Source organism: Amphibalanus amphitrite, unplaced genomic scaffold (genome assembly GCF_019059575.1).
Source record: "Amphibalanus amphitrite isolate SeventyFive unplaced genomic scaffold, NRLGWU_Aamphi_draft 000886F_arrow, whole genome shotgun sequence".
In the NCBI taxonomy this organism is placed as follows: Eukaryota; Metazoa; Arthropoda; class Thecostraca; order Balanomorpha; family Balanidae; genus Amphibalanus; species Amphibalanus amphitrite.
Window position 1 is genome coordinate 299,361 of NW_024882380.1, and position 11,477 is coordinate 310,837.

The following is an 11,477-nucleotide window of genomic DNA, read 5'->3' on the forward strand; positions in this document are numbered from 1 at the left end:
CATCGTAATTGTTTTTGTTTCCATTGTTCTTGTTGCGCCGTGATTTCGTCTATGTTTGCGAGCGCGCGCGTTTGCGTCCCTCCGGCGGCGGCGGCGGCAATCGGCACCTGCCCATCCCTCTCGCGGTTCTCGACAGGGATCCCTCTTAAAGGTTGAGGCCCACTCGAGACACATAGCTCCGCAAACACACTTACACATTAGCGATATAACGTAACGTAATATCAAAGCAAAGGGATTTTTCCTGTGCAATTTGGCAAAAGCGCACAGGTTTTGCCCTCTAAGATAGGCACCAGGTTTTTCTAGTTAGGACTTTCCTGGTGGAACTCACAACACAACAACAGCACACATTACAACACTACCACATTTCAGCATCAAGATTCAGCAGCAAGAAATGTAAGTACTCAAAATCCCTCTCGGCACTGCCACTCTGGCACCCTTTCTGGCTTTCCCTTGCACTTGCTTCCACCGGACGTCACATGAGCCGGGCTAACGTAAACTTTGTTCTTAATATTGCCTTGGGCCGGAATAACATAGCCGGCATTAAAGTAAAGTAAAACGGAAGATCTGGCTAATTGCCAGCTAGTAACTTCCCCCTACCCCGACCAGGGCCTCGGCCTGTCGGGAGCAAAATTCAAAAAAAAAAGGATTCGAACGTGACCCGGCGGTGCCGCGGGGCATTTGAGCGTGGCCGCCTGTGTCGGGTGACCTCCGTTCTCAGGCGGACCGGCGACAGGGTCGGCTGGGCGTGACGGCCCGACAAGGTCCGCCACACGGCCCGGCTGGATACCCACCGGCGCGCCGGGTCAGCCGTCGAGCGGAGCCGCCACCTCCCCGCGCCGGTTCCGCCGACAGAGGGGAGAGAGGGAGGGGAGAGTGACGGACGGCCTCCCGGGAGGGGACGCGGCCGCCGAGCGCACAAAGACAACATCCGGTGCACCTCCTGGAATGCGCGCCGGCCGTGTCGAGCGGACGCCTGTGCACAGAGACCGCGCCCCGTCCATTGTCCTCCTCCGGTCCCCAGTCCCGTCCGCGTCCCCTCTGCAATCAGCCCTCCCGGGAAGCCACAGTGCGGCTCCCTATCGCGGCGGAGCGGGCCGTAATGAGATACAGCTCTAATGAGGAGCGGATCGGGAGCCGGCCGATCGGTCGTAAATGGAGGCGGTGTTACGCCGGGGGCAGGGGTGGCGTGGCGAGGAGTCGGGGCTTGTAAAACATGGGGCGCACGTGGGACTAACAAGCCGAGCCGTTCCGGTACGAGCCAAATGGGACAGACGGGCTGGGTCGATCTGACCATAGTAGGCGAGGCCAGGACAGGGTGGGGTGGGACGAAATAAAGATAACAGCCGGAGCGATACAAGAAAAAGGGAAGGTCGCACACCATCCCGACCCCACTCACTGCACATCTGGTCAAAACTCACCATCCCCTCCCACCAGAGCACACCCTGTGAGGCAGCGGAGAGCCGTGCGTACCTTTTTCGTTGATGCGACGGGCCGGCCTGCTGAACCGATCCCCTTGCAGTAGGAGTCCACGCGCTGACGCGGGCGCCGCCGTTCATCAACGGATGTTCTCGCCGTGACCGGTGGAACAGCAGCGGAGGTAGGTTGTTGGTTGGCCTGTAACCGTTTGCTGTTGTTGGTGGACGATGCTGCAACAGACGAGAACGCAGTTTAGGTCACATCAGGTCAGATCAGCTGGCTAGGTCATCTGCATGTAGGTGTGGGAAGAGAGCGATGAAGGCTGAGAGATGGCTCCTTGACAGATCGTAAGCGTTTGAGGGGGCGTAACTGAGCATTGTGCTGGCTGATATGCATACAATGGTCAGGGGAAAAAGAGTAACCGACATCCAAGAATGACTTCTGACGACATCCAATGACTTCACAAAATGCGCGAACACTCGAGACTGTGGTCTTCCCGCCGAGTGGCCCCTCTCACCCAGAAAAAGTGATGTTTCTGGCGGCTATCGTACTACACGATTCCTATCGGCCCGGGGTGGTTATCGGTAAACATACACACACGAGGTCTCCGGTCGCGGCCGCCCAAGTTCAGGTCCACGAGTACTTGACCCAAGGCCCAATATACCGACTATGTAGGACTTGAACTGGCCTGACGTTGACAAAACGCCGGTTTTTGTACAGCAACAACCTTTATCAGCGGCGTGTCCGCCGTTCAGCTCAGTCCTTGTTGATTTATTTTATTTCATTTTTCAGTTCGTTCCAAGTTCCAAATCATCTGTAATGAATTCCCACCGATCCAAGTGTCACCGCTCTAAAGCGTTGCACTCGTTTACCAATCCACCTCATTGAGCACATCAGCGCGACAGCCTGCACTCTGCAGCGCGCGTCTGCACTTCAGAGGGCAAGTCGACCCCGCTCGTTCAGAGGCGACGTCTCGGCTGAGCTGTCTCCGTCAGGAGACACCGGCAGCTCAGTCTGGTGCCGCTCAGCGCCCGACAGAGCTCACATGTCTCCTCTGACGCGGCCAATTCCCACGGTTATACGGCAGGCGGTGCTCAGAGCGACGACAGCTGTGCGCTGGCCAGGCCGCCGCCGCCGTCCCTGAGACCCAGTCTGTCCGCGCCGTCATTCCCGTCTCCCGTCCGTCTCCGTCCCGGTCCCTCGCCAGGTGCGCTGACAGCCGGGACAGGGGAGAGACAGCGGCGCCCCTCGGCCGCCCCGCCCGGCGCTATTCCCGTCCTTTTTCCGGCGCCGCTCCCGCCTCCCTCAGTGTCGGCGGCAGGACCGGGACCCGCCCGCTGGAATTCCTGTCGGGCAGGGCGGACCCGGGCCGCACGTGCGCGCCCGAGCGGGCCGGCCGAGGGCGGACCCAGCGCTGCCGAGGAGCGCCCGACACATCCGGCGGCGCCGCCCCGTCCTGGCCTTTGTATCCGGCCCGGACGGAGGTGTTTGCTCAGCGCCGACCCGTGACCGGGAATTAATTGGCTTCCGGCGCCGCCGCCCACGCCGGAAGAAGGGGTTCCGTCGCCTGGCCAAGTGTGAACGGCAGTCGGCCGCCGTAGCGAGCCGCAGCGTCGGTAACCCAGATCCAGGTGGGGTGGACTGAGGGGCTTGATGAGACCCTCATCGGGGTGAGCCGCACTGGTGCGCACACCGGATACGAGTCGACGCGTCCGGTCCCTAGCTATACGCTCCGACGGGGGCGACGACGTCCGGCCGGGCAGGGGTACCGCCCCGTGTCCACCGCGGCTGCACTGTCCCGTGTCCACCGGGGCGCCGGGGTGGCACTTTCCCATGGCTTCTCAGACATCAGCGGCGCTGTCAACTGACAAACTGAGAGACGGACGACGTCGCGAGGGCAAAGACGTCATCATACTGAGTTCGTTGTGGAAAGTCAAATGTCCTATATCCAGAACGTTTTAATTCTCATGCACTTGCAGATAAAACACACCGAACGGCTGTGATTTGCCGTGCGAGGAATTCCGCTGAGATCACCATCTCGGTGACAGGAAAAGACAGCCGCCAGAGCCGGGAGCAGAGACACAGGTAACCTCAGAACCCGGATACGGGCCGCTCTGGTTCGCAGGCACGGCATTCCGGGAGAGCGAGCGGGCATTCTCCGAGTCCGTAATTAGTGCCAAGTATAACACAAGGAGGGATGACGAGCACTTCACTGTCGGCCGGCTTAGTAAGCGGAGTGGAATGCTAATGGAGCTCGCACGCGCACATTCGTCTCCAACATTCCAAACGAAATGACCGGTCTCCGGTTCCACGCCGCAGAACAAGGGACCGAGAGTGAATACTTAGCTGAACTGTGCTAGTCGAATACAAGAATTCAATAGCAATTAGGCTCATTCTCATCCAAATGGTTCAAATTCGAAAGTATTTTTGCCGTTGATTGTCGGCACGCACGGACCACACAACGCCTACAAATTACGCAACAGGGCGCGGTCCGCGGATCCCGCCCCACGGCCGGATCGCTTTTGCTGCTGAATGCTTCCATTCAGCGCCGGCGCCGGGCCGTCCGTCGGCGCAGGTTCCGGCGCCCATTGAACGTCAGAGGCCTGACGACCCCCCTGGGAATGGCGTCCCCTCCGCGCGGCTCCCGCGGGCCCGCTGACGCGGCCGGCACGCTCCAGCTGAGCTCCCCGTCCCGGTCCGGGCCATGAACCGCAGCCAGCTGCCGCCGATAGCCGGCCAAAAATCGATGAATTCACGCACCCCGCCAGCCGGCGCCCAAACAAAGCCGTGCGAACGGGGCCGCATTCCCTGCGGAGCTCTGCTGGCGTCCCCTCGCCGGCTCCCCCATCAGCGTGAGGACACGTGCATTATACATGCACACACGCACGACTACGTACCGAGTCCACCGCCGATGTTCCTGAGCTTTTTGAGCGCCTTCAGCTTCATTGCTGGTCCCTCGCGGCGCGGAGGTGACCGCGCGACACGACGCACTATCACACACTGACGCTGCCGGGACGGGCACACCAAGTGCCGTCGGTTCCGGCTATTGTCCCCGAGCGCGACGGTCCGTCACGAACGACGTGCGTCACGAGGCCGTCCGACCGTCACTCGCGGCTAGAGCGGCTGCGGGCGCCGGCGGCCGGCAGCTCGTTCCGTCACTGACTGCAGCGGCGGCGGCGGCGGCGGCGGCGGCGGCGGCGGTGGTGGCTAGGGGACACGGCCGGCCGGCTCGTTTAACCCCGTGACGGCCGGCAGCGGGCCGTGTCTCCGGCGGCGGCCGGCACGGCGCCGGAAATGCGTTTCCTCGCTCGTGCGCCGGCGGCCGACGGCGCTCGGCCGAGCGGAGGACGGCGCCGGATGCGGCGGCGACCGCTCGCCCTCCGAGGGCAGCCGGCCGCAGCACCGCTTCCGCACCTGGCTGGCGCCGAAGGAAAGTCGCCGCTCGGCACCGGACGCGGGCTACACAAAGCCGCTACCAGCAGCGGCAGCGGCCGGGCGCCGGGCCGCGTGCAGCCGGCGCCGATATCCTGCCGGCCGCCGCGAGATCGGCCGGCGGGAACAATGGTGGCCGCGGGCAGAGCACACCTTCTCACCCTTTGATTGGTTCGGAACTGGTGGCGTGCGTCGGCTGATGCTATCGCTGACAGGGGATGTTGTCGACGGCCTCAGCAGCGCCGTCATATTGCCCAAACATGTGTATATAACGGGGCTCATTGTTGTTGGAGCGACTGCACCCGTCACCAGCGCATTCCGCTCCCACGGTGGCCGGGTCGGGTATAAAACAAAGGTACCGGAACACTGGCGAGAGGCATGTGGGAGCGGCACGGCGCCCTGGGCCGCCCCGGCACCCGCACTCGGCGGCCTCGTGCCCGGAGAAAGCCTCACGCAGCTCGGCGGGCCGCCGCCGCGCCGACCTCCTGCGGTATGCTGTCGGGCAATTGTCTGCAATTGCTCCAGTTGGCGGCTGTGTGCCGGCTGCCATCCGCCGAAAACAGACGACGTCCGTCAGTTGGCGTCCGTCGGAGCCGGCAGCAGGACGGCGGCTGACGCGCAGCTGGTGCGCGGAGGTCGCGGAACGGCAGCCGCGCGGCACCCATTCATCCCGGACTCGGGTAATGATGGCGGGGATTTACTGCGACCATTAGCCGCCGGCCGCCGCGTGGGTCTCGGCGTGAGGCCGGCGTCATATGGCTGCCGCGAGCGCCGGGGCGAGGCCGAGCGCCGGCCGGCGGTCGGCAGATGGCCACCGAAGTGTTACAGCGCTGGTCAGCGCGCGACACACGCACCCAGCCGCAGCGCCGGGAGGTCCGTGGATCAGTCCCCAGCTGCCAGCCGTCCGACCCCATCTGTCCCCGGCCATCATATCAGTCATCAGACGGCCGGCCGCGTCATCCGTCACCGCTCACGCGACATGACGGCAGCGCCTGTCAACACCCGCCGGAAGTGCCCGTCATCGGCCGTCACCCAGCTGACATCAGCCGTATCCAGCTGACATCAGCCGTCACATGACTGACGTCCAGTCACGCCTCGCTCGACATCAGCGCACCGTTCCGCGGCCCGTTCCTCTGTCGACGTTCCGCGGCGCCGTTCTCGGCCGTTCTTTCCGACACTGCCTGGGAAGGGCTGCGGCGCGGTGTGGGACTGCAGGAGCCGCTGCGTGGCGGCCGCGGCGCTAATGGCGAACTGCGCACGCTCCGCCGCCGGCCTTGTTAGAAACTGTGGGACCGCCGGGGTTAATCGGCGCTGAGAAGTTCTCAGCCGGTGGGAGCGAGAGGGGTGCGGAGCGGAGGGCCGGCCACCCAGCCGTGCATCCGTATACCGTGACGGCTGTGCGGCGAAACAAAGACGTCCGGCGCCGTGTCACATGAGACGAGGACGGACGGGACGGACGGCACCCGACACCGCGCTCCTCGGCCGAGCTGGGGCCGCGTGGGAGCCGTGCCAGCCGCAGACAGCTGGGTCGTATAGCATACCGGAGCCAGGGGGACCAGCGACTGGTCACAGTGGACACTGGACACTCGGGACACCCGCCGGAGCTCAGACAGGTCACCGTCGGACCCCTGTGCCTGTCCTGTCCTTCCGGCGGACAGGCGCGAGGGTGGCCCCGCCAGCCCCGCCCGCCGGCGCGTCCGGTGGGAATGTGGCACACAGAGGATGCGCCTAATGACTAACGAAAGTCGCGGGAAATGCCACCGTTCAAAAGGGAAGTGGGCGGTTCAGAGTGGGGCGCGTCACCCCGCTTCCGTAGCAGCGCCGGTCACGTGACTGCCGACGGGCGCCGGCCACCGCAGAAGTCGGACTCACGTGACCGCCGGCGGCGTGCGCTACCGCAGAAACTGGGCTGCTGGCGCGGAGGAACGCGGTCTCCGTCACCGGTCTGAACACCGCCCGGCAGAGAGAACAGCCGCGCGGCGACACCGTCATGGGACAACCCGTCGAGAGCCGTGAGAATCAGACCGCGCGCGGGCCACCGACCGCCGGCACAGTCTCAAAAACCACCACTCCACGGTGGTAAAATGTTATCCGGCCGTCGGGTGGGTTTATTGTCGGCCGGCCGACCGTCGGCGCTCTCACGGTGTCCGAACCAGACTCGGCAAAAAAAAAAAAAACCAGCAACAATGCCGTACAGAGAACTCACTGAGAATTCTACAGTGCAAGAAGACAATTAAAATGGCCCCCGGCCTGTCCTCAGAAGAGCTCAAGAACAGAAGCTTTGTCGTCGAGCTGCGGTCGTGGTGGCAGCGGGGATGGAGGGTGACCTTGGGTCAGCTACAAGGACAAGCGGGTCCTCCTGAGACCAAAACAATGCGCCGCACATCACCGTTGAGACGGACACGTCAACTTTTGAACGCATGGAACTTGTCCGCCGCTACGGCAACATAGAGCGTCGGCAAAGTCGGCACAGTTCCTCAGCCAGCCCGGTCAACTCGAGGACACAGTGGGGCTGGGCTCGGAGTCCGCGCAGACTGGCTCCTCTCCAGGTCAGTCGTCTGGTGCCAGGGTGGAGTCACGGGAGGGGGTGAGGTGGCGACGGCTTCTCGATGAGGTCAAGTAACGTATCAGCGCTTACGGAGTGACATAGAGACGGACGGACGGTCATACATGGCGGACTGACAGTCACGGTAGACGTGGCACTGCACCGTTCACAGAACTGGGCACGGCCAAAGCCTCGAAAAGTCGCCCGCCGCCGTCGCAGGTGGCCGCATGTGGCTGGATTTGCATAGTTTCTGGCTCGGTATCAGGCTTTGGGATCGGCTCACACGGTAAGGCGAGGGAACCGTCTGCCGGCCAGACCGCAGCGTCGCGTGCTGCGCGTCGGTGACGCCGCTGAGGAGTCGGCTGGCAAGCGGAGTCGGCCTGCCCGGTTCGTGACCGGTAATGCCACACATCCCCGTGGGTCCGCCGTCCGCAGCCGACACTAGATCCCCCTAATCCACACCAGCAGTAAGTCGTCCATGGTCCGTTTCTGGGACGGTATCGGGTGACTGACAACTTGGCTGGCGCTGTCCGCCGACCCAGACAGCCCAGGGCGCAGGACGGTCACCAGCGGGACGGCGGTGTTACCTCAGGTCACGGTGTCATGACCCCAGAGGTCACAGACGGACAGCGAACGCAGCAAACAGTCGTCCGTCATTATTCCAGCGACGCTACCAAGACACTACATTCGTGTTCCAACACGAGCTCAAGCTCCATCGACGTTCCAGTTCAAACATAGGTACGACAGTCGAATAGTGAGCTACCATTCTAACCACCTTTCCGAATTAATGACACGACCGACAATTACTAACATTTTACATTGGCATGCGTTTGCGTAAATGGCGGTCATTGTACTCACCGAGGCCCATCCTCCGTTTGAACTTTTTGAACGAGTTCATTTTCTTCCTGATGGTGACGGTGAGGTCGGGACAGCAGGAGATGACGGCTGAGTCCTCCATGCGGCACTGCTCCGGTGACATCGCAGCTGATCTCGCCCGCTCGCGCCGCACGCACCAACCCCTCCGCCGACCGGCCAGCGACTGGGTCCCGCGCGCCGCCCGCACGCCGCCGCCGAGCCGCCTCTCCCCTCCCGCGTCAGCTGGCTCCGGCACTACGGGCCATCCGCCGCCGCCTACCACAGCAAACTCGCCCTTATGGCCGCACGCGACAGCCGTCACGGCGATAGCGTTCATTCGCCGCGGCTGAAAGGTGGATTTTGGTCCTTCGCCTTTCGGCTACTGCCGCAGCTGTTTTCTCGCGTGTCGGGCGCGTGGCGGAAATTATCCTCTCCCATCTATTGTGACGAGCGGCATGTGCGCGGTCGACAGATGCCTGCTGACCCTCCCCCTCCCTCCCTCCGCCCCCATGTCTGGACGGTGCTGGACCAGGTGGGGTCCACCCCGCCGAGGAGCCGACAGCCATAGGGTTCGCCGCGCTCATGGGCCTGGGCCGTTGGCTATTGGTCATTGCACAGGGGTGCCACGCGGATCTATGGGCACTGGCATTCGCCATCGGGCGTCACCGATTCGAACCGTACCGAGACACTATATGACTGGCTTGGTACGTAGGACTGTGTCCCAAGTCCCCTACGTTCACGGTTTTCTAATTTCTTGTTCGTGGTCGTAATGTGTCGTGAGTTGAGTTGAGCCAGCGATATCGTGATTCGTGAGACACGCATTTCACTGGGCACGATTCAAATGAGAACAAGGAAATGATATGTGACCATTTGAGACACAGTCTCTCTTGAGACTCAGTCTCACAGCATATCAGGTATCCAAAGCGATATCACGATTATAATAATTTATAACGATTCAATGACTAGCGATTGATTAACGAGCAAAGCAATAAATATTTTCCGCAAAACATTCGACAAAGTTCATTGCTGTATTAGTAACTTCCTATGCCTGTATTTTGATATTCATATGCACTTCCAATAGCTTGTCAATATGTGCGAATGTCTATAATTATATAGGTACTTTTTACATTGAAATTTACATAGGTGCATTTTACTCGTAATTATGTAAGAAATCATTGATATATGCTCAATGAGCCCCCAAGTAGGAAAGACACCGAGAGAGTACCTACGCACTACTCATCACTCAGGCCGTGTGAAAAGTCATCGATCGATGTTTGCGAACCGATAAGACGTGAGAAATCATAACAGAGAGAAGACCTCGACTGAGAGTGACGCGTCTGGGTGGGGGTCGAGAGGTGGTGTCACGTCGACCACGCCCTAACAGTGTCAACGATTGTTGTGGACACTGGCAATCAGTGGGCGGGGTTACGTAAGCTGACGACCATCCTTAGTCCGTGATTGGCTCCGAAATGAATAAATCTATAACTTTTGGCCTGAAACTTTTGTCTTGCAGATCTGAAAGCGAATGAGAGGAGGTATTGCATAAAACGTGGAAAAGATGATTACGCGACACCTCAACCGTCACTGCTCAAAGCGGAATCCCGGCCGGCAGCCCTGAATCCGCAGTTATATTCCACCCGGACCTATCTCGATAGTAAGGCGCGGCATCGCTTTGAACTATTTTTTTTTAACCCATGCACCTCAATCAGCTATTTGTTCGGCCCTAATCACATTCGGATTCGTTATCCCGGCACACACAGCGTATACCGTCAAACATGCGGATAAAGGTCATGCATGCGGGTTACGCTTGCTGCTATATTTCCATGCTACGTTTGTTACCACATGACCTAACCAACCACACATCGCCCCAGGCCTGTGTCGTAGCAGCTGCTGCACCGGTCGAGTCTGCAGCCTCGCTGTGGGACAGTTCCCAGCTGAGCTCAAGAGGTCAGGGTTACGCCACCCCACTCGTCACTCGGGTCACACACAGACGCGGGGCCCAGCAGCGCCCGCGGGCCGGACCGGTGTCAGACGGAGACGGGGACGGGTCGGGTGTGGCGTCACCCCTCCCCTCCCGTCCTGTCTCCAACAGTGGCTGTCGCGGCTCGTCGCAGCTCGGCCGGAAGTTACGATAGCTGCTGCGTGGCGGCGGCTCCGGCCATTCATTGTTGGACGCGTGACGCCGGCCGGCGCTGTGTCCGCGCTGTGTCCGGTGTGTCCGGTGTGTCCGCCGAGTCCCCCGTGTCCGGTGTGTATTTACGTGCCGTGTGGCCAGCAGCGGTCGATACTCCGCACGTTAATGACCTGCGGGCGAGGGGACGCGCGCGGGACCGGCGAACGGGCACGTGCCAGCTGCCACTCCGCCCCGCCGCCGCCGCCCGCCCGCCCCGCCGGTCTCCTCCCAGCCGCCGCAAACAGCCCAGAGACGGGCCGAGAGACGCCATTCCCGGATAGAAATAGACCCGGCGGGGGAGGGAGCCGTATGGGGGAGGACCGGCCGCTGCGCGCAGCGGATACAGGCAGGGGAGACGCCGGGCGCCCGCCGCGCGCGCGCTCAGGGGGCGGCTCGCGCCGCGGGAGGCGGTCCCTGGGGCGTTTCCGGCGCGATCGGGGAGGGCACGGCCGCCGGAAACGCAACTAAATCGGTCGGCACGGCTCGTGCACCCGCCGGTGCCGGCGCCATGTGTCGGGTTCGCCGGAGCGAAGAGCCCCGGCCCGGGGGTTCTGCGCGGCCGCTCGTGCAGCGCGTTGCCGTGACGCCTCCTTGCGCACCGGCCTTGATGTTGGAGCTGGCGCGGGAACCGGCAGCGGCGGCGATCTCGTCATCGCCCCACACCGTGGAGGCACCGCAACCGGACGGGCGTGGCAGACGGACGGGGACGCCCCGGCCACGCCGAGACATAGACGGAGACAGTCGGTTTGTGAGATGGAAGCGATGAAGCGATGAAGTTGTTTATCCCCTGCATTAAACACAGCAAGCAAAGGCTCATTTTTGTGGAGTTAATGAGTAAACGTATGCAGTTATGTATGTCATGCGGCTCAGATTATCATAGTTCCTTTGAAATTTAGCGAGCCAAACCTGTGAGGCCGGGCAATTCACACGAAAGCCCGGCTTGAATGTTCGTCATGCTGAATTGCGATTTAAGTGCGCTATACTCACTAACTAACTTTAACGGTATTAAGACGTAACCGTTTACAGATTTAGTTCATTTTAAAGCCTAGCTTTTGA